The sequence below is a fragment of the Pseudorca crassidens genome, chromosome 11 (genome assembly GCF_039906515.1).
Source record: "Pseudorca crassidens isolate mPseCra1 chromosome 11, mPseCra1.hap1, whole genome shotgun sequence".
Classification (NCBI taxonomy): domain Eukaryota; kingdom Metazoa; phylum Chordata; class Mammalia; order Artiodactyla; family Delphinidae; genus Pseudorca; species Pseudorca crassidens.
This window is the reverse complement of record NC_090306.1, coordinates 3,380,651-3,401,253: the sequence shown is the minus strand read 5'-3', so window position 1 is coordinate 3,401,253 and position 20,603 is coordinate 3,380,651. Positions and strand designations below refer to the sequence as shown.

General features: G+C 54.4%; 1 protein-coding gene across 1 annotated transcript in view; it reads right to left on the bottom strand.

Annotated features, from left to right (window-relative positions):
* Positions 1-20,141, bottom strand: part of TSPAN9 (tetraspanin 9) — a 183,112-nt gene extending 162,971 nt beyond the window's left edge. Inside the window, exons 1-2 of the mRNA XM_067695428.1 lie at positions 20,076-20,141; positions 13,481-13,547 (exon numbers count right to left, since the gene is read on the bottom strand). The gene's annotated coding sequence lies outside the window, so the exon portion shown is untranslated. The remainder of the gene's footprint in view (positions 1-13,480; positions 13,548-20,075) is intronic.
* Positions 20,142-20,603: the final 462 nt, after the last annotated feature.

The following is a 20,603-nucleotide window of genomic DNA, read 5'->3' as shown; positions in this document are numbered from 1 at the left end:
CTTGAGGATTCCCTTGAGAATCTGCCAGGACCACCGTTAAACAGGCCTCCCCAGCATCTTCAACCTGGGGGTGAAACCTCCCGGGCACTTCCAGTCCAGGGAGGAGAGGCCCCACGGAGGAAGAGACCCAAGACCCAGAGCAACAAGCCAACGAGCAGGCAAGAGCGGAGGTGCCTGTGCAGAGCCACGTTCGCCAGCACGGGAAGGGCTGCAGCAAGGCCGCCAGGCTTCACTGCGCAGGAGGCTCACAGTCACCCTGCCTCAAAGGCACTGTGTGTCCAGACACAGGAGACAATGGGACGAGGCGCTGACACAGGGCCAGCCCGGATCAATGCGGTGCCAGGCAGGCTGAAGGGGGATGACGGGGCCCAGCACCGGCAGCGAGAGGCCACTTCCGCAGGGGCCCCAGACGAGGCCCGGGGATGGAGGCAGCAAGGAGTTTCACAAGAGTAGTAAGGAGCATGTTTCAGGTGTGTTTTCTGAACATGCTTGCACAGGTGCGTATATGCGTGCGTGCGTGCGTGTGTGTGTGCGTGGGATGCAGAGTTGCGAGGGCGGGTGAATCAGGGGCTCAAAAGGAGGAGTAACATTTAGCCTCATTGAGTAGAAAAGTATCTTAGAGAGTATCTCGTGTAACACTGTACCTACTCTTCATCCCAACAAAATCCCGGGTCACTATCAGTCTTTGCTTAAACCCCAGCAGTGATGGGGAGCTCACTACCTCCCAAGGTAGCCCATTCCTCCTCTGCCGGATGGCTCCAGCTGTTAGGAAGTTCTTCCTGGAACTGGGCCCACGTCTGACCTCCCTGAATCCCCTCCCCCATGGGTCCTAGGCACCTGGGTATTTAGGCTTTGAAGCCACAGGACATGTTTACACCCTCCTGTCCACATCAATCCTGCCCACGTCAGGAGGCCATTACTGTGCATCCCCTCCCTTCCCATAACACTCCATAAAAATAACTTCCAGACAAAAGGAACATTCCCAAACCCTTCACCCAGTCCCCATGTGGTGTAGTTTCCACCATCTTAATCACCCTCCTCTGATGAATTCAGAGTTGCCAGTATCCCAACCAGAATTAACAAAACCCAGATGCAGATGTGCTATAAGCTGCACAGAGCACAAAGTGTAAACCTCATACCCAGGGCAGCATTGTTTTTCTTAGCAACCACACGGCACAATTAGCTTATAGTTTCTTCCGATTTATTCATTTGGTCCACAAACAGGAGCTGTCTCCTATGTGCCGGGCACTGGGCTAGGTACAAAGGATGTTAAGGGAAATACTGTATCACCTTTGTGCTCAGGGAGACAGCCTGTGTGGAGAGATAAAAAAACAAACCAGATGAAACACGGGGGAAAGAACACACAGCTAATGGGGTTTTTCCCGTAGGAAGGCTGACTAGAGACACCTGCCCCAGAGGGTAACAATGCCCAAGGTGAGTGTTCCAGTAATGCCAGCCTCAGATTACAGCCACGGTGAAGTGACAGGGACTGGCTTCACCCCTGCCCCTTAAACGACTAAAAAGCTGGACAGAAGGCACGAAACAGCTGCTTCAGACACTGGACAGCAGGCAGCACTAGACTGTAATCCGTGAGAGAAGGAAACACAAGAGGGAGTCCCATGAGGGCCAAGCTTACTGCCCGGAGGCAGCATCCACACAGCAGCTGAGGACAAGGAATCCACACGGGGTCCAGTGGTCCCACCGAGTTGAGGAGACAGAAATTGGAGTTCATAGAGATAGAATTTTTAGGGCAGAACTTTGGAGAGAAGGGGACTGCACAGAGAGGGTGCTCCGGAGAAGAGTCCCCTGGCATCTCCAGCTGACCTACACAAGTGTAGGGTAAAACACCACAAGCCTGGGAACAGAACCAACAGAAAGCAACGGGCCAGCCAATCTGCGGAGCTCACTCAGGGCCACATTCCCACCAACGAGAGCAGAAGAGCTCACGACACACAAGGCACTGGGTAGAGTCCTCAGAGGGTGGTGCCTCGGTAGTGAAGCTACATTAGCCCTAGCCCGAAGGCTGGACGCACCCTAACAAAGCTTACAAGCAAGCCTCGGACATATTAAACCAATCCCAAGCAGTTAAGAGGCATGCCAGAATAAAGGCCAATACTATTTGAAGGAATGTAACAAAATCCAGCAACGCTCCATTGACAACGTCTGGCATCCAATCAAAACTTAGCAGGCATTCACAGAAGTCGAAAACTATGAGCCATAACCAGGAGGAAAAGCAGTCAATGGGACAGACGCAAACATGACAGATGATGAAACCAGTAAACAAGGGTGAAAAAATAGGACAGACGCAAACATGACAGGTGATGAAACCAGTAAACAAGGGTGAAAAAACAGGACAGACGCAAACATGACAGATGATGAAACCAGTAAACAAGGGTGAAAAGAAACAGTAATTGTATGTTCCATAAGCACAAGAATGCAGAGGAAAACATAAGCTTGGTGTGAAGAGAAATGAAAGATATAAAAAAAGACTCGAATGGAACTTCCAGAGATGAAAAACCCAATATCTGAAATGAAAAATACACTGGATGGGACTTATTAACATTGGATTAGACACTGCGGAAGAAAAGATAATTGTACTTGAAGATATTAACTCTAGAAACTATCCAAGACGAAGCACAGAAAGAAAAAAGATGGAAAAAAATGAATGGAGCTTCAGCAACCTACAGGACAACATCAAACAGTCTAATATACACATAGTGGAAGTTCTAGAAAGAGAGGAGAGAGAAGGGGGAACAGAAAAATACTTGAAGAGGGAATTCCCTGGCAGTCCAGTGGTTAGGACTCTGGGCTTCCACCCAGGGGCCCAGGTTACATCCCTGGTTGGGGAACTAAGATCCCGCAAGCCGTGCAGCACGGCCCAAAAAAAAAAAATTCTTGAAGAAATCATGGCTGACTGAGTTTTCAGATTTGGTAAAACAATGCTCATAAGAGAAAAAACCATGCAGGATAGGAGGGGAGTTCCAAGCCAGGCAGACAATGACAAGGACAATGGGAAATGAGAACCCGTGTGGAGGGCGTTACACAGACAAACGGGACATAGTGGCCCCAAGTGGGTAGCAGTGAGGCTGGACACTGCTCCAGGTCCCTGCAGACTCTGCAAGCCTCACTCAGCCCCTCGGACCTCATCTTGTAGGCCAAGGGGCAACCACCTCAACCTGGACAAGAGCAACTATTTTCTTAAACCTAAAGTCTGACTTTGCACAAGCAGGAGGGTCCAGAGAACAGAAGAGAGGTTTGAGGCCCAGCTGTGACATCTGAGCCCTCAGCCTGTCCCCATGGGGATGACTCAGTTGAGATGTCCACCCTTGGACCACCCCTTTGGAACAAAGAGCGGAGGCAACAAAAACATCCCACCCGTCTGAGAAGGGTCTTCCTCCCCGCGACTCCTGGAACCAGGTAACTCTCAAGCCAGAAGGGACTTGGGGATCACAGACTCCTCACTTTACACACGAAAAACCCAGAGAAGTGACGTGACTGATCCAGGGCCAGCCAGGTGTCCTGACTCCCCGGGGCTGCTCTTTCCACTGACCACTCACCTGCTATGATCCCCACCGCCCTTCCAGCACCACGGACGGCTCCGGATGGCATCATGGGTCAGTGCACATCTACACGGGTCTCTACACACCCATGCCGGCTCCTCCAGGGCAGAGGCAGATGCCTGGCATCACTGTGCTCCTGACCTGCTACCGGATGGGTGCTCAGTACGCGTCCCCTTCACGCGCACTGAGCAAAAGGGTCTCTGGGCCTGGCTCTGGGGAAGGGAGGGAGAGATGAGGCTCCCCAGGGTGCAAGGCCAGAGCTGCCCCGAGCTGCCTAGGTCCAAGGGGGACAGAGAAACAGAGCAGAGAGGTCAGAGAGAGGGCTGCACTGACCTGGCCAGTGGGTGCTACCAGGCGACCCCCGAGACGCAGGGACGAGCTGGTGTGGGAGGGACACTCCTCTGGCTCCTTATCAGACTGGCCCCGAACCAGCCCTGAGCTCCCACCTGCTCCTGCCCGGAAGAGGAGACTGTCTGAAACCTTCCTCCTCTTCCCCTACCCTTTCCAGCACCTCCTTCAGCCCCAGCCTTGCTGTGGGCTCTGGGCTGAGCGGCACCTCTTTACAGGGGTCACGAATGAGCAAATTCTTGAGCTATTCCTGGGGCCTCGATTTTTATCATCCTTCCATTCTGGTCAATTCTGAGAGGCCAACGGCCAGGAATGCCAGAGAGATCCGAGCCCGGCCCACCAAACCCAAAATAACCCCACACGTGCCTCTCTCAAGTCCTCAGGGATTTGGCCATTTTGGGTGCATGTTTTCCTACAAAGCTGCCCCCCTGGCCCTGTGAGGTTACCTCTGAGGCACCCCTGGGGGAGCTGAGGAAGGTGGGAGCAGGGGAGGGAAGGGGCGGGGGATAAGAGAGGCAGAATCCAGGCTTGGGATCTGCAAAGGCTGGCTCCAGCCTCCTCCACTCGACTGCCTGGAGCTCCTGGGGAAGCCAGCCTCAGTTTCCTCATCGTGAAACCTCCAAGCAGCGGCCTCCTCTTGCCCAAGACTTCCTGTCCGCCCCTTCGGGAAAGGCAGCGATAAGGCCCCCTCCCTGAGCTGCAGACGCCTTAATAAGAAGCTCCTGGTTTGAGAGTCCTGCGCCCTCCCCAGAGACATCTCCCACCCCTGCAACTGTGAAGATGGGGCAGTTTTACATCAGGCAAGTGCTCCAAGTGTCCAGGGAAATGGGTAGGATGGGGGACACATTTCTTTTCACGTCGCAAATGCAGTATTCATGCATTCAAAAACGATCGGCGTGCCCACCAAGTGTTGGACAATGAGAAAACAGGCAGAGCATCAACGGAGGGGAAAATCCAGGCCTCTGCTCTTCAGCAGAAGTAGAGACAGAGATTGAGGCGAGTGGTCAGAAGTGCCCCTGCCTGGCAGAGAACCAATGCCCAGAGGCTGCACGAGTCCTGAGTCGTCTGAGTCCTCTGGCTGCACGAACACTGCACTGCTCAGACTGCAGGGCTGGCGGAGGGGGAGGCTGCAGGGTCTCAGAAACACCGGGGTCGGTGGAGACCGGCCCCCGGTCCCCTGCACTGCCAGGTTTAGGGTGTGCAGCACCGAATGCTTTAGTTCCTGACATGAATCAGGAATGTTAAAGAGACTTGGTTTAAAACAACCACCATCATAAGATAGATACACCCTCTTAGGTATTTCTTCAAAGCTGCACCGCCCCTCCAGTGAATGCCCTTGAGGACTTTTCGGCAAAATGAAGATTTAGCACTCTCTGGTGGGGGTCCCAAGGAGAAAGGGCCCACAGTCTAAGGAATCACCTCCCCTTTGCCCCAGAGTCAGGGTGGGGCGCACCTCCCCAGCCTAGCATCCTCCCTCACCCCGGCCCACAGACAGAGCGTCAGGTCCCCCCACTTCGCTCACAGGCACGGCACCATCAGCCATCTGGATAAGCAGTGATGAAAGTGGATGATGAAACAGAGGTAACATCGCTTTTCATTCCAGATTAGCTGTGACTGTCAGGCATGAGGCTTCAGCTGGTCAGGCTGGCTTCTCTTCCAAGCCCTACACTGAGGGTTCTGGCTACAGCAATCCCATCCCTTCCTACTCGGCCTCCAGAGCCCATGCCCGGGTGCCACGGACGCTGCGAGGCCGAACCTCAGGGGGAAATGGGAGAACACGATGAAATCGAGAAGGCCTTTGGTAGCTTAGAACAGAAAAGGTGTGGGACTCACCTAAGCCAACACTGGCTGAAGCTCTTACCACACAGAGCACCAGGGCTCAAAGACGCCTCGGACCCTCGCAGAGTCAGAGTGGCCAGTAGTGGGACTTCCCTGGCGGTCCAGTGGTTAAGACTCCACACTTCCAGGCTTCCCTGGTGGCGCAGTGGTTGAGAATCTGCCTGCCAATGCAGGGGATGCGAGTTCGAGCGCTGGTCCGGGAAGATCCCACATGCCGCGGAGCAACGAAGCCCGTGCGCCACAACTACTGAGCCTGAGCTCTACAGCCCACGAGCCACAACTACTGAGCCTGTGTGTCACAACTACTGAAGCCCGGAAGCCTAGAGCCCGTGCTCCACAACAAAGAGAAGCCACTGCAATGAGAAGCCCGCACACCGCAACGAAGAGTAGCCCCCGCTCACCACAACTAGAGAAAGCCTGCATGCAGCAATGAAGACCCAACGCAGCCAAAAATACATAAATAAAATAAATAAATTTATACAAAAAAAAAAAAAAAGACTCTGCGCTTCCACTGCAGGGGGCGTGGGTTCGATTCCTGGTCAAGGAACTAAGATCCCGCATGTCAAAAAAGAAAAAAAAAAAAAATCTCCTGTTCCTTTCCTAGACTGTGTTTCTCGCCCAAGGAGTTAGACATAAAACGAAGTGGTCATTCACTTGCTGATGAAGTGATATTATAACTCTTGATGATATGGAAGTAAGAATTATCCTCGCAGCCACAGGGAACCAGAACTGGGGGGTGGAGGCATGGGCAGGGAAGTCAAAAGTCAGAGACAGGCCTCTTGGGTCTCCGCTGATGGACAGTTTACCTACCATCCGCCTCAAAGCAGCAAACGCTCAGTTGGCACAGGCTGAGGACCTCCGTTTAGTTTTTCCAATTCCTTGGCCAAAAGGAGCGGCTGAGGTTTCTTGTCTTGCTTGTGATGCCAGATTTCTCCGAGGTCTGCAGCGTCAGCTCTGCACGTTCTCCTCAACACTGAGCACCGGGATACACTAAGCCCGTGAGCTGATCAGATATCATGCACCCTGCCACGGTAGCATGACGCCGGCGCCCCCAGCACCCAGGGAAGCATCAGGGCAGCTGCAGCTGCTGGCTGCCTCCCATCCTCCAGTCCCCACCAAGCCCTGTCGCTGAGCCGGGTCCATTCTCTCCCAGCACAGCCAAGGAGGAGAATGGCCAAGAGGCTGAGCTGTGCAGCGTGGACTGTTTCACAGTGAACCTTTCGGCCACAAAACATTTCTTTTCCAAGAGGGGCAGAGAGAAAATAAAACACCAAGGGGTTTTCAAATGCGAAAGCCCTCTCAGCCTTTGTTCTAGTTTGATGAATGCACAAACCACCAGGCAGTTGACAGGCAAAAGAACACGGGGCGGGCGGTGAGGAAAGCGCAGTTCATCAAGGCCAGCCTGGGGGCTCCAGGGAGAGGGGAGTTTGATGGATGTGAGTCCCAGGGAGGATTTCTCCCCCAGCGGCTCCGTGGAAGCATCCTCCTTGAAACTGGAAGTGGCACTCCTTAATGACCCGGAGCTGGCTCTCCCCGCCCCAGTGTTTCCTCCTGTCTCTGTCATTTGAGGCATTTCCCAGGAAAGAAGAGTTACCACGCATGGCAGGTGATGAGAAAACTATACAAAGGAATACGTCACAGGGAGTCAGAATGTTAAGTCCATTGTGAGTTGTCTGGGAAGTGAAGTCATCCTGCAGGCTGGGTCTTCTCACTCCACCTCTGAGGGTAGGAGGGGATGGGGAGAAAGGCTGGAGCACAGGAGGTGCCCTGTTTGCTGGGCAAATGAATGAATGAGTTCCCAGCAGAGGCCTGAGTCTAGAGTGACTGGCTGGCTTCACTCACTGACGCACATTCTTCGGAGATGCCATGAAAATTAGCAGCAGGTACCGAGCAGCGGAGCTGCCAGCAGCTTCCAGAGAGCAGGCAGGCTCCCGCTCTGCTTCCACAGCCCGCGGGCCGGAGAAGCCGTCCATTACGAGGCCCGCGCTCTAGCTCACTCTCACCTCCGGCCAGACAAGCCCCTCACACACATCCACACAGAATCCACCTGGAACGACACCTCTAAGCCAGCAGGAGGATGAAGCATCCCGCCTTGCCAGTTTCCCTGGGTGACCCATCCGGTCAGAGGGGGCTGAGAAGGGACCGAGCCTGGGCTGTCTTCCAAAGGTCTGTGGCGTCTAGCCCCCAACATTCTAATCCTCCTGCTTCTGGGCCCGTGCAGGGGCTGCACACCCCTGCCCTCCCACCGCTGCACACACTTGCCCTTGACGTGCCTTTGCCAGTCCTCCCATCAAGAGGCGGCGTCTTTGCCCCAGCCCTGGAGTTCCAGCGGGTGCGGTGACTTGCTCTGGCCAAGCGGCAGGTGGATATACATTGTGAGACCTCAGAGCCTGCATCTCAAGGGGTCTTGGAGATTCTGTTTTCACTTAAAAGGCCAGTTCCCTGGAGAATGAGAAATCATGTGGGGAAGAGAGGCCCAGCCAAGAGCCAACACCAGCCCAACACGTGCCCAAGGGGCTCCTGGACCATCCAGGCCCTGCAGAGCCACCAGGTGGCTGCCACCGCGTTCACAAGCTCAGGTGATGGGACCAGCTGAGCCCCGCCCAGTGCTATGGGCACGGCTGCGGGAGGACGGCTAAAGAAGTTTCCAGTTAGTGTAACACAATGCTATTTACGGAAATTGATAAGATAATAGGTAGACAGCTGGATACTAGTCTATCATTAAAATACCTACAAGGAATATAAGTCAAAGTGCTAACAGCGATTGTCCCTGAGGTGCAGGATTACAGGAGGCTCTCCTTTTCTACCAGTTCTGGAACGCTTGACGGTTATAAGGAGTTTGTATTATTTTTGCAACAACAACAACAAAGAAGTACTTTAAAAAAATTCACCTTGGGGGGCTTCCCTGGTGGCGCAGTGGTTGAGCGTCCGCCTGCCGATGCAGGGGACACAGGTTCGTGCCCCGGTCCGGGAAGATCCCACATGCCGCGGAGCGGCTGGGCCCGTGAGCCATGGCCGCTGAGCCTGCGCGTCCGGAGCCTGTGCTCCGCAACGGGAGAGGCCACAACAGTGAGAGGCCCGCGTAACACACACACACACACACACACACACACACACACACACACACACACGCAAAAAAAAATTGGATTCTGTGACAAGCTTATTTTTCCGAAAAATTTGTTTTCATCCTGTCATTCCCCTGTCCGGGGACCAACACCAGCTCCCCACTGCTAGTCTGCTGAGGTCAGTCTCCTCTGGGGGACATTTCAGGTACCCCAGAGTGAAGAGGCCCCGCCTTGACAGCTTGCTCCTCCCCCTTCCAGCCCAATCACCGGGCCACGCCCAGCTTGCCATCCACCCCTGCATCCCCGTCCCTCAAGGCCCAGCCCCATCTCCCCTGCGTTCCTCCGCCGGTCCTCAGAGAGCGGTCCACCCAACCCTGTCCTTGATGGGCCAGTGTCCTGTATTAGTCTCCCTGCACTGTGGGGAATGACTGCCCCTCATAGAAGACATTCACGGACACAGGCCAGCCAGCCACCGCCAGCTCCAGCTTCTCAGTCTGCAGTAGGCGAGGGGCAGAGCCCAGACGGTGGTTCCACCCCGACTCCCTCTCTGCTGTCCACAGCCTGCACGGTGGGGGGTGGCCCTGGACTGGCACTTCCTCCCCACCCGGCCCATCTCAGCGGCAAGCATTGGGAACCCCTTTGCCATGGCTGCTAATGCAGAGTGACTCTGGCCTGGGGATGCTCCGAGAGATTCCCCTCCCCCGCTCCGGTCCCATGTGCTGCATCCAGAGCTGAACTCTGGCTTCAAACCTACCTGCCTTCCTGGGGGACCCAACGCTCTTCCTCACGCAGGACTCTGCCATCTGCGTGTCCGATTGTAAACAAAGCTGTTTAGAATCTTCCAGGATGGGACGAGTGGGAAATGGCAAGCCCAGACCTCTACCTCACTTTCTCTAAAGCAACATGTGTCATTCTACGCGTGCCCATCCCCCCACTCCCACCCATTCTACGTGTGCCCATCCCCCCACTCCCACCCAGCCCGGCTGCTCCTCTGAGCCCTTCTACAGGGTGGGGACTCGCTGGGGCAGGACTCTCTGCCCCGCTCGCCCCCGGGGCTTGCTGGAGAGCGTTGGGCCAAAGCCTCAGCCTCCGCACTGGGGCAGGCGGCCAGGTTCTGTGTTCGTTTCACACTCCCCTCCAAGGAGGGGCATTCACGACACAGGTATATACTGACCCATTGAAAGGGCTCAGGTGGGCCTCTTAGCTGAGAGAACAATGTGGGAGAACTCCCCCCCACACAAACTTGCTAGGACAAGCACACACACACTCACCACCACACACACGCACTAGTGCACGGCCACACCCTGTCCCAACCTTGCGCTGAGCATCCCCGAGACCGCTCCCCTCATCTGTCCATCCACTGTTCTCAGAGGCCCGTTCCTACCCCTGGCCCTCTCCCTGACTCTGAACCTGACACCCTTTCCTCCCTGGGGGTGAGAGGAGCACAGGATGTGCTGGGATGCAGCACAGGTACTGGGCCGCCGCCCGCCAGGGCTCTAGAAGGCCGGCCCAGGTGGAGTGGGACGTTGTTCAGGCTTTACAAGAATTTGCTCGCTCTAATTTTTCTTGTTCACCTGAGGAAGGGCATTTTTGGATCTGCACAAAGGTGCTGTGAGGGTTGGCAGCGGCCCTGAGCTGCCAAGGCCAAGGCCAGGAACACGCCAAGATCCTACACAGGAGGCTGCGGGACCCTCGGCCTTCCTGCAGTGACAGCCAAGCCTCCCCAACAAGGGGGAGGTTCCAGGAGACTGGCTGCGCTGCCTGACTCTCCAGGCGCCCTGGATGGTCCTCCACCCCCATCCTTTCCTGTTTCCAGCACAAGGTCAGATACTTTAACAAATGCTGACGCTGGGTGTAGAAATGATCACGAGGCTCTTGGAAAGTAAGCAAGTATTCAAAGTGCAATAAATTTCCAGGCACTGGAAGGGGAGTGGGGAGGAAGGCAGAGCGGGGAGCGGGTGGTAAACTCAAAAGCACAGGTAGTATTAAACAACAGACACTCAAAAACCATCTACACATGGCTGCCGAGTGGGGCCCAAAGTGCCGCGCTGACCGGTGAGCCCCCCCAGACATGTTCCCTCAGGCCGCCCCTTCCGGGAGCCCGGCCACTGCGGGCTGAGTTTGGGTTGTGTTTTTTGGTTCGAGGGGAGGGCGGGTGGAAGCTGGCCTCCACCAGGCAGATATTCTCATTTCACCAGGCTGGGGCTGTGACGGAAGCTGAAATTATGAACTCGTTGGGCTCGGGTCCAGCGATGGGGCCTCTCGCTCCCAAGTGCGTGGGGCTGGGGCAGGAGGCAGGCAAAATGCAAGGGGCCGCAGAGACCCTGCCGCTAACCAGACCGGCGCGCATCTCTGTGGACAATCTCCGCCCCCCCGCCCGGCTTCCATCAGGACCCAGATCACCTGTTCACTCATGAACCTCACCCCTCCCTCCTCCGTGCACCTCGAGGCCAGGGGCAGAGGAGGTTCTTGTGAGAGGAGGGCGGTGGGGAGGCCCCCAGACTGGAAGCGGAGACCCAGGCAGCCCTTCGTCCACTCAGAAACCACGCTCACCAGTGCGAGAAGGCATCTGAGCGAAGGCGGGGAGGAGACCGGCCTGAAGAACCAACCAGCCCGTCACAGGGGACCTAACCAGGAGAGGTGGGACGAGAAGCTCCACCGGGAGCTGGTCACCATCCCACAGGCGCAGGCGCAGGACAAGAAACGGCCAAACCAAAGGCTGTGAAGGCCAAGGCCTTCGGAGAGGATAAACTTCCCGTCCGGAAAGGCCTTCACGCAGGTCTCCCTCACTTTGCCTTCAAACAGACGCAGAGGAGGACAGTCGTCTGGCTAGAAAGGGCTGGTGACGCAGGCCCATCTGTCTCCTCCCTTGAGGCCCCCCAGGGCGGGCCCCGTGGGTCTCTGTGATGGGGTGGGACGTGCCATGAGCCGTGAGGACCCTCACCCACTTGTCCTCAAGTCCCTCCTCCCTGCCACCTGATTCTCAGCAGACTGGTTTCCCTCGTCCTGGCCTCGCGCCTGGCTGCACAGCCAGTCCTCCCGTAGGCAGTGCCCCAAATCCCAGGGCAGCAAGATTGAAAGCAGACACCCCCCAAGCCCCGGGGGGAGGGGGGAAGACTTAAAATGGGAGCCCTGCATCCCAGCTGCAACAGACTCCAGACTCCAGGAGGGATGGGAAGCAGATTCCTTGCCGCAGGTCTGCTGCGAAGGGCAGGGGCAGTGGGAATCAGATGGCCTGGGTGTGAGCCGCTGCTCTCCTGGCACTAAAGACGTGGTCTTAGGCAAGTCTCTGACCTGCACTCCACCTCAGCCGCTGTCACTGTGAAACAGGGAGAAATGATAGCTACCTCACAGGACTCTCATGAAAGCTAAATGAGAGTTAAATTAAGATTTAATACGATTTAAATTAAATTAGTTGTGGACATATGTAAAGAGTCTGAAACTGTGGCCAATGATGACAATGACAAATATGAATCCCGGCATCTGAGTATCATGTGCAAGGCACGGGCAGGCCAGCCACAGGTCCGCAGCCACTCCCGGGACTCCAATTAATCTCCGCTGGGACTCAAAGAGGAGGGAACCTTTGGCAAGAAAAGCTACCAGCCAGCACCCTCCTTCTCACCACACCACCCCACCACCACGCAGCTGGGTTCTTGAAGGTAAGAGGTTTACAGATCACCCCCCAGGAGGAAGCCACAGGGTAATACACACATCAATTAAAACATTAAAAGACCCAGGTCTGGGCTTCCCTGGTGGTGCAGTGGTTAAGAATCCACCTGCCAATGCAGGGGACAGGGGTTCGAGCCCTGGTCTGGGAAGATCCCACTTGCCACGGAGCAACTGGGCCCATGAGCCACAACTACTGAGCCTGTGCTCTAGAGCCTGTGCTCCACAATGGGAGCCGTGACAGTGAGACGTCCGCACACTGCGATGAAGATTGGCCCCTGCTCGCCGCAACTGGAGAAAGCCCTCGCACAGAAACGAAGACCCAACACAGCCAAAAATAAATAAATAAATTTAAAAAGACCCAGGTCTGTACGCAGCACCCCCGGAACGTGAATCGGCACCATCCACACCAGCGACCTGGGTAGCTCCTGCCCAGCTCCAGCTCCGCAGGGGCCTCGACGCACAGGTGCTAGGAACGATGAAGCTACCAGCAAGACCCCTGGAGCCTGCAGGAGCAGAGATGAGGACCCCCAGTGAGCATCCTGGCAGAGGGTGCCCACCACCGGAGGGCCAGGGGCATTCCTGCAGCAGCCAGGATAGAGGAACAGACACAGGTGGGATTGGTCTGATTCCCACAGATTCTTTTCTGGCCGGCTGGTGGGAGGAGACAGGAAGCAGGAAGTTACAGGCCTCTCCTGCTTCCCTAGGCTCCCTCCCTACAATAAGGGTGGTCAAGAAAGAAATTAAGAATACTGCCGGCCACCATTCAGAAACAGTGGGGAGGAGGGAAATCTCTCCCGGCTCCCAAAGCCCCATTTAAGGAGCTCATCAATTCAACGTCGAGAGCTGGGGCAGAGAGACAGCTAGAAGATGTCAACATCCCACTCTATCCTCCCTCCCCAAGCCACAGTGAAAGGGCAAGAGAGACTCTGGCTTTAGACAGTTTATACCACGTGGACTTTCAGAGGTCCCAGCACACAGAGGACCCAGACCAGCACTGACCTGTTTTCCTTGAATTTCCTGCGAACACCTTGGCTGCTGACAGATCAGAGAAGATCCCAGGATATTCCTGCAGGAAAATAAATGAAACATTAGGTCATCATTTCGCTGTGAAGCCACTCCAGGGTGAATTCTGTCCAGCAATGGCCACTCTTCGGGCTGCAGTCTCCCATAGAGAACCCAATCATTCAACAGCTGGAGAAGGCCAGAAAGAGCAAATGCATTCCAGCCGCTGTGCAGGCCACTCAGCTGGTGGTGGGTGCTAAAGCATGATGACAGAGACCAAGCCCTGGCTCGATGGGAAAGACAGCCATGATCAACTAGTGATGTCTGCTACGGGTCATTCTAGCGGTAAGTGTGTCCGTGCCAGGTATCTGCCATCTCTGGGGTGGCCCCTTGGCATCCAGGGATTTAACATTTGTAATTTTGACCACTCACAAGTGAGACAAAGTTTCAAGATACTGAAAAGTGTGTAACTTTACTGAGATGTGAGTTTGATTCACACAAATCAAAGGAATAGACAACTGAGGCTGAGGTAAAGGAATAGACAACTCTCTTGTTTCCATCTCTGCCACATCTAAAGTTACTCTTGAGGAGCAATAAAAACTTGGTGGGAAATGGCCATCAAGTGAGAGATAAAATTGTAGCAGAAGTTGAAAGGGTAGTTAATTTGGGGTGTGAAGATATATACAGGAAACATTTGGCTCTCTGCGGAAACATGACTCCAGAGACAGCCAGGCCAGTGTACAAATACTGCCGTGGATGCAAACTTGGGATTCTAGAAGGTGCAAGATTCAGTTGTGTCTTTTTTTTTGGGGGGGGGCAAATGGGCACTTTTTAAATTGTGATATAACTGGCATATCACATATTCGTTTCAACATAAGGATTGGATATTTGTACATATTGCAAAATGATCACAAGTCTAGTTAACATCCATCACCACACAGTTACAAAATGTCTTTCTTGTGATGAGAACTTTTACAATCTGACTATCTCAGCAACTTTTTTTTTTAATATATTTATTTTTGGCTGCATTGGGTCTTTGTTGCTGTGCACGGGCTTCCTCTAGTTGCAGCGAGCGGGGGCTGCTCTTCATCGCAGTGCGCCGGCTTCTCACTGCGGTGTCTTCTCTTGTCACAGAGCACAGGCTCTAGGCACGCAGGCTTCAGTAGTTGTGGCTCGCGGGCTCTAGAGCGCAGGGTCAGTAGTTGTGGCTCGCGGGCTTAGTTGTTCCACTGCATGCGGGATCTTTCCGGACCAGGGCTCGAACCCGTGTCCCCTGCATTGGCAGGTAGATTCTTAACCACTGCGCCACCGGGGAAGTCCTCAGCAACTTTCAATTTATAACACAGTCTGATTGTTAACTCCAGTCACCACGCTGTATGTTACGTCCCCATGACAAGATGCGTTTCTTGCGGGCTTCCCTGGTGGCGCAGTGGTTGAGAATCCGCCTGCCAATGCAGGGGACACAGGCTCGAGCCCTGGTCCGGGAAGATCCCACATGCTGCGGAGCAACTAAGCCCGTGCACCGCAGCTACTGAGCCTGCACTCTAGAGCCCACGAGCCACAACTACTGAGCTCACGTGCCACAACTACTGAAGCCCGCGCGCCTAGAGCCCGTGCTCCACAACAAGAGAAGCCACCGCAATGAGAAGCCCGTGCAGCAACAAAGACCCAACACTGCCAAAAATAAATAAATAAAATAAATAAATTTTAAAAATAAAATAAATTGTCAATTAAAAAAAAAAAAAGATGCATTTCTTGAGAACATCCGGGTCCACGCTGAGCCTATTCTGTGCCCCTCGGAGGTGAGTGAGGGGCCGAGGAGAACACAGGGGCAAAGAAAATCTATGCCCTGAGGGGCTTCCAATCTAGTTGGAGGAGCGATGATGCCACCCTGAAAAGAACAAATGGCCCTGCATCCTCACCATCACCCAGCCCAGAATCCCCTCCAGTCCCCCTGCATCGTTTCCTCTCCACCCCATCCCGTCAATCCATTGATGGTCTCAATCCTACTTCCAAAATGTCTCAGGTTTGTTCCTCACAGCTGCCCAGCCACTCTCCCCACCATGATTTCCTCTCTTCACAGACCCCATACTCGCCCTCCACAGGCCTAGCCCTGCTTCTGCGACCCCTACTCAAAAACCGGCAAGGTTCCCAGGCCCCCCAAGGTTAACTGCAGTCCCCCCAGCACCAGCAGGCAGCGCATGGGAGACACTTAATTTCAATGCATGGATGGAGGAAATTCCTTGGCTGGACATTTGAAGCCACCCATAATATGGTCACTGTCTACCTGTCCAGCCTTTTGTCTCTCTGGCTCCTCCCACACAACCCACTCATTGGCCCGACTGAGCTATTCCAAACCCCAGCACTTTCTTAATGCCATTCCTCAGGCTGACCTTTCTTCCCTTCTGTAGAAATGCAAGCCACACTTCAAAGTTCGCATCCAACACCACCTGCTGCATGAGGTGGTCCTCTAGCATCAGGGTGATTTATCCCTCTGTTTGAAACCACATTCTACTCTCATAAGCTATTCACCTTATATTTTTAATTGTCTTTTTTTGGGGGGGGGGGGCCACACCACGTGGCATGCGGGATCTTAGTTCCCTGACCAGGGATCAAACCCGTGTGCCTTGCAGTGGAAGTGCAGATTCTTAACCAGTGGCCCACCAGGGAAGTCCCTAAATTGTCATTTTTTGAAGCCCTTTCTTAACCCTTTACTGCGTTTTATGCCCCATGAAGACAAGGACATTTACCATTTTCATTTTTGCATCATCAGAACTCAGCGCAGACTCTTGTACTAAGATATACATACTAAAGGATCTGGACCCCAGGCAGTGTAGAAAAGCCAGGAGAGATGAAGACATAAAATGCCAAAGGGGTTCCAAGGAAAAGGAGGTTCTTTGGGGATGGGTGGCCAGGGAAGGCTCCAAGAAGGAGCTCAGACATGAGTAGGATCTTCAAAAGAGGGGAAGGAGGGAGTGGGGAGGAGCATTTCAGGAAGGTGGAACAGTATGAACTAAGGGACAAGGAAGGAATGAGCGAAGCATGCTCGGAGATGAGTCTGGCTGGCACCGGGGGTCCCTGGGGGAAGGGGAGTGGGAGGTAAGGCTAGACAGGCCGGCCGGGATGGGTAGGGAGGATGTGCAGCGCCAGGCTAAGGCACCTGGATGAGATCCATCCCCTCAGTCTGTGGGATGCCCACCGCAGCAGGCCTGGGCCTTGATGGCAGAAGGAGTCCCATCCTCTCTTGTTAGTCTAGCCTCCTCAGCTAGGTTATAAATAACAGGCACCGTTGACTGAACACCTGCTGTGTCTGAGGCCCTAGCTACGTGCTTCACATACATTATCTCACTGCTCCTTCCAACAGCCTTGAGAGCGCAGTATTGTTATCCTTGTTTTGCAAGCAGAAGCGAAAGCTCAAGGAGGTGAAGGCCCTTGCCCAGGCCTCAGCTGCTCACTCTTTTTTTTTAAGTAATAAAAACTTTAATTAGCATTTATTATCTTCTAAAATCCATGGTTAGTTTCTTGCATACACTAACCAATTTAATCCTTATCTCTCTATAAAGTATGTACCACAATATGTACATTTTACAGTTGGGGAAATTGAGATGTAGAGAAGTTAAGTAACTTAACCAAAGCCATCGTCTAATAAATGGTGAGATCAGAATCTAAAGGAAAGCATCCTGCTGTTTGCAACTCATGACCACTGCCTAGTCTCACCTGCTCACTCTTACTGAACAATACGGCCGGTGCTAGAGGGCCCGTGCCGGAGTTACGTTCACAGAGATGACGACTGGCACTCTGGTCAGCTACCCAGACTCGCCTTACTCACTCCTCAAGGGCGACATTAATTAAGGACATAGTAGGAGCTTAATAAAGCACACTAAGTAGAATGGAGGTTGCCAGGGGCTGGGGGGAGGGGGAAATGGGGAGTTGTTTAATGGGTGTACAGTTTCAGTTTCGCAGACGAAAAAATTCTGGAGCTCTGTTGCAGAACAGTGTGAATATACTTCATGCAACCGAACTGTACATTTAAAAATGGTTATGATGGTCATTTGTGTCATGTGTTCCTTTGCCACAATTAAAAATAACAAATAGGAATTCCCTGTGGCGCAGTGGTTAAGAATCCACCTGCCAATGCAGGGGACACGGGTTCGAGCCCTGGTCCGGGAAGATCCCATATGCCACAGAGCAACTAAGCCCATGCACCACAACTACTGAGCCTGCGCTCTAGAGTCCATGAGCCACAACTACTGAGCCGGCGTGCCACAACTACTGAAACCTGTGCACCTAGAGTCCATGCTCTGCAACAAGAGAAGCCACCACAGTGAGAAGCCCGCGCCCCACAATGAAGAGTAGCCCCCGCCTGCCGCAACTAGAGAAAGCCCACGCACAGTAACAAAGACCTAATGCAGCAAAAAATAAATAAATAGATAAATTTATTTTTAAAAAATAACAAATAAATAAAGCACACTTATTAACCGACTGGTTGGCTGCTGATAGCATTGTACACTGTTAAGATATCCAATGCTGAAAGAGACTCTAGAAATTTTTTTTTTTTGCGGTACGCAGGCCTCTCACTGTTGTGGCCTCTCCCGTCGTGGAGCACAGGCTCCGGACGCGCAGGCTCAGTGGCCATGGCTCACGGGCCCAGCCGCTCCACAGCATGTGGGATCCTCCCTGACCGGGACACGAACCCGTGTCCCCTGCATCGGCAGGCCGGACTCTCAACCACTGCGCCACCAGAGAAGCCCAAGTTCTGCTTCTTCCACTTATGAGTTCTGTGACCTCAGAGAAGTCATTTATTCTTTCTTAGCTTCACTTTCCTAAACTATACGGAGACAATTAAAAATAACACATGCTTTACAACATTATGTGCGAATCAAAGAAAATTATATACAGCTAATGTGCAGAGAAAGCACTTGGCCAACTACAAATTACTTTATTTATTTATTCTCTTTGGCTGCACAGCACAGCTTGTGGGACCTTAGTTCCCCCTCCAGGGATCCAACCCACGCCCTCAGCAATGAAAGCACGGAGTCATAACCACTGGACCACCGGGAGATCCCCTACAAATTACTTTATAAACACTAGTTACTGTTATTCATATTAACTATCACTTTATAGATTGAAAGATTAAAATCTGAATAAGTCAGACCAAAAAAAACTCCCTCTCCATTCTGGTCCACTCTCAGCCGTTCCAGGCCTTGCACACAGCAAGTCTTCAATGAGTGAGTGTAGGACTGAATTACCCTTCAAGTTTTACCCACCTCAACCCTCTTCCTTCCCTCACCCCACAACCCACAGCTCAGCTGCAACAGCCCTGCCAGGACCAGGCGGAGGGTAGGAAGCCAGTGTGAACCTCTGCCTCCCTGGCTGCATTCCTTAGCTAAATATAAATGATTTGTCCAGTCCATCCTTTGAAATTGTCCATAATACCTCTCCTCCCCTTCCCATTACTTAGGGTGACAAGCTGACTGCACATCTTTATAGCAGAACATACATACAAAACATTCTCTATGGCTATTTTCAGTAAAGAGAGGGAAGCTGGCTGGTATACAGGGATCAGAGCATGAGTCCTCAGTTTTCTCCACTAGTCCAGGAAAGCTTCCTGGAGGAGGATACCTGAGTCACCCCAGGGAAGGGGACAGCTGCCTGTCAGAAGGGCATCCTCACATAGTGAGTTTGGTTCTCGGAACCAAAGAAAGGTGAACTGCTGCGGTCTTATCCTTGTTTGGCGGATGGGGAGAAAAGATCTGCCCAGCCCAGGGGATCCCATACTACACCAGTGCTTCAAACCTCGCCAGACACTACAGGCGTTTGGGAAAGAGGTTGAGAAGGGACCAGTATCTTTTTCAAAAACAGGCGATCCAAGACTCCAGTTCTGAAATACACGAGTACAAATACTGCTCTCAGTAAGAAGCCAGTTTCTTGTTTGGACTTTTTCTTTTTTTTTTAACCACAACAAAGTTTTTTAAAGTCCCAAACTTGGACGCACAGATGGACTACATCTCGGACCTCGGGGCGTGCCAAAGCCCTGTCACTCTGAGTACCGATCTGCCAGCGGTGGCGCAAGGAGTGGTCGGGGTGCCGGGGGGCTGCAGTTAGTATCCCAGCCCTGCCCGAGCCCCCGGCCCTGCCTGGGGGCGCTGTATGGACCTCCCCCAGCCGGTCCACTGGGTCACACAGTCAGAAACCCTTGACAGCTCCGGGGCTCCCCCTTTCTGCTGCATCCTACAGACCCCCATCCCTTCGCCTGGGATTCCGCCGTCCACTCCCGCAGCCGCATTTCCAAAAGGTTTTCCTCGAAACCTCTCCCCTTGCAGACTCCTCTTCGCCTAGCTACCGGGAGCCGCGCACACCGTCCCCTTCGGGCCTCCCGCCCCCTCACAGGGCGCTGACCCCACCCCTCCCACAGTTCGCCCACTGCCGCCCCCCGACACCCCTCCCAGGGGCGCCCCGGGCCGCTCGCCCCTCCGGGGACCGGGTCGGGGGCTTGTGGGCCCGCCTCCAGCCGGCCGGGGCCCGTAACCCGGCACGATCCCGAGCCTCCGGCTCGCGGCCCGCCGCCCCACCCGTCCCGGGCCGCACTCACCGAGCTCCCAGGAATGCGGGGTCCAGCTCTCTCGCGCTCGCGCGTCGCCGCCGCCACAGCAGCAGCCAGCGGAAACAGGGGGCGGGGCCTACCCTGGACCGCGAGGCCGCGGGGCGGGGCGAGGCCGCGGGGCGGGGCCGGACGAGGGGCGGGGCCGGACGAGGGGGCGGGGCCGGCCCGGGAACTGGAAGGCCGTGGGGGCCCGATCTGCCGCGCGAGGGGTGGGGGCGGGGACTAAAGCCGGGAGCTGGCGTGGGCACTGCGGGCGGGACAGCGGGTACGGAAGAGGTGTGCGAGGCTGAGCACGGGGACTGGGGCCGGGGGCCTCCAGCAACCCCTGGCCGGATCCCCAGCGTTGGAGCTGGAGGAACCCACGGGCAGGACAGGGCCGTGCTGGGCGCGGGCGTCCCGGGCCAGATGTGGCTGCCCTCCGGGAGTCTTCCTGCCTCCCCGCCGCCTGGATCGGCCGCTCCTCCCGGGCGCTGGTACGACTCCTGCCCCTGCCCCAGGGGCTAGAGCCGCAGCAGG